The sequence below is a fragment of the Sapajus apella genome, unplaced genomic scaffold (genome assembly GCF_009761245.1).
Source record: "Sapajus apella isolate SASKATOON/1434 unplaced genomic scaffold, GSC_monkey_1.0 scaffold11, whole genome shotgun sequence".
In the NCBI taxonomy this organism is placed as follows: Eukaryota; Metazoa; Chordata; class Mammalia; order Primates; family Cebidae; genus Sapajus; species Sapajus apella.
The window spans coordinates 35,943,627-35,946,255 of NW_022436951.1; positions in this window are offsets into that span (position 1 = coordinate 35,943,627).

The window sequence follows — 2,629 nt, forward strand, 5'->3', positions numbered from 1 at the left end:
CCCGAGTAGCTGGGATTACAGGCACGCACCACCATGCCCAGCTAATTTTTTTGTGTGTTTTTAGCAGAGACGGGGTTTCACCATGTTGACCAGGATGGTCTCGATCTCTTGACCTCGTGTTCCACCCACCTGGGATTGTAAGATTTTTAAAACCTCTCCTTGACTCTTTGGGTCCAGGTAAATGTCTTGGCTGGCTTTCCCCACAGAGTGACCCAACTGATTGGGGACGCTTGTTTGTAGCCAACGCACCTCCACCTGTACACTGTCTCTACCTAGCTCACTGGCCCGGGTGGTGACGCCCAGTCTTGAGTTTGGATGCCTGTGGTCTACATCATGTTTCTTTCCCTAAAACCTTCAATTAGAGGAATGCAATGGGGATTTTCATCACCACTTAATACCACGTCTCAGTGGCAATTACAGAACAATGAAGACAGATCAAAACTTGTCAGTAGAAAGATATTTAGAGGAAAAAACCCTTTCAATATTTTGAAAGAAAAATAAATAGGACTCAAATCAACATACACATACTCATGCATCACTGGAGCTTCTCTGCTAAGAGGGATGTGTTTAGATCAAGGTTCCCTTGAACCCTAAGTAAATCAATGCTAACAGGGAAAGCAAGTGGCACTAGAGGTGGCAAGGGGTGGGGGCTGATGGTGCGATTGGTGCCAGGGTTCTGGGAAATCTCCCAGCACCGTCCACATAGAGATGGGTATGTGTTATAGTTGGAGTTCTTCAAGAAACAGAATAAATAGTCTGGCAGTTTGGGGAGCAGCTGATGAGCAGTGGTCTGAAAACTGGCAGGATTTCTATGTTGCTGTCTTCAGGAGAATCCCTTCTTCTTTGGGAAATCTCCGTCTTTGCTCTTAAGGCCTTCACCTGATTGCCTAAGACCCACCCATATTATAGCAGGTCATCTGCTTTATTCCAGGTCTTCTGATTTAAATGTTAATCATATCTTTTAAAAAAAGCCCTTCATAGCAACATCCAGACTAGTGTTTGCTGAATGACTGGGACCATAGCCAGACAGGTTGACACATAAAATTAACCGTCACAGTGGGAGAGCCTTTCTCGCTGGACCTCTGCTTGCTGGATGGGGTTTCTGATGTCACATTCCCTGCTGGTGAGCCCCTTAGCATGTCCTTATCTTACTGTCCTCATTTCTGAAATGGGATCCTAATCGCTCACTCCCCATGGGGCTGCCGTAGAGGCCGGGTGTAGTGAGGCTCAGACAGTAGCTGCCCCTGGCCAACTGCTGCGGGGTGCTCGTGAGAGGTGCACTTTTTCAGGCAGGTGCTTTAGTGTCTTCTCTCTGGTTTTCCTCTCCCCATTTCATGGGGTGACGCAGTTTTTATGTTCCTTGTTTTTTCAGGTGAGGTGAGCATGAGTTATATTACATGGTCAAAAGCAGAAGCTGTTTGTAAGAAACTTCCTTCCCTGTATTTGAGAAAAGTGGAAACCAAGGGTGGAGATTTGCTGGGTGTTCAGAGGTAGGTCCCAGGTGTGGAGGGGACTTGGGGATCCCTGGGGGGATGGCCTGGCTGCAGAGGGAAGAACTTCAAACCCTCAGAAGGACCAGCCCCCAGGCAGGGCCTCTGGGCTTCCCATCGGGGGCTGCAGAGTTGCTGAACTCTAGGAAGGTCTGCTGGGCTGGACAGTGGGTGTCCCCACAGTGACCAGGGCGGACACCTGAGGGAGGGCTCTGGGGCCCTCCTGATGCCTGGCTGAGATTCAGTTTCCTGCCTGGTGGCAGATGGAGGATGAAAGTTAGAACTGAATGGATTTAAAGAAAATAAAGAAATGACTTGGTCTTACTTTCTTGTTTGTTACACTAAAATTACATCTGTCTCCGCTCGACTGTTAGTTAGTGATTCCCACCAATAGCCATAATCACAAGATTGTGCTGATTTATCCACCTCATCCCTTGTCGACACTGTGGTCTTGTCTGGGCTGAGTGACGCTTCCCTTTTCTGCAGGGACACCTGGCCCAGCATGGCAGGCCAGAGAGCCAGACTTCATTAGCTCTAGTTCCAGCCCGAAGGAGAGATGAGCGCAGCTTCTCCTGCCCAGTGCCTCTCAGCAACCAGGCCGCCGCCTGCACCCACTCAGGTTTGCAGACAAAGCTGAGCCGGAAGGGCGGCACCTCTGTCCGTTAACAGCAAATGCTGTGAAGGTGACCGATCCCATCGTCTTCCTCCTGCAGCCGTTCGGATCTGTCTCCTTTCTGGGAACAGATGCCACTCCCTGGATTCTTGGCCAGTGTCTCCTGGGGGACTCTGAGCTTGCTCCCTGGGCCCATCCTTCTCCCTTGTAGGCACAGCCCCTCTCTTTCTTGAGGACTTGGGGCCTCGTAGTCTTCATCCTGTCCGGGGTATCGAAGCCACGAGGATGCTGGAGTTGGAAGTGACATTGGGCCTTTCATCCCTCCACCCTTTAATTCACAGATCTCTTCAACACTCCTCACTCATGGGTGTTCAGCCATCAGATACCCCCTGTGACGGGGAACTCACTTCTTCCCCAGAGTGATTTCTTCCTCACCAGAGCTCCATTCTGCAGGAAGTTCTTCCTCCTCCCAGAGCCCTGTTCTGCAGGAAGTTCTTCCTCACCCAGAGCTCCGTTCTGCAGGAAG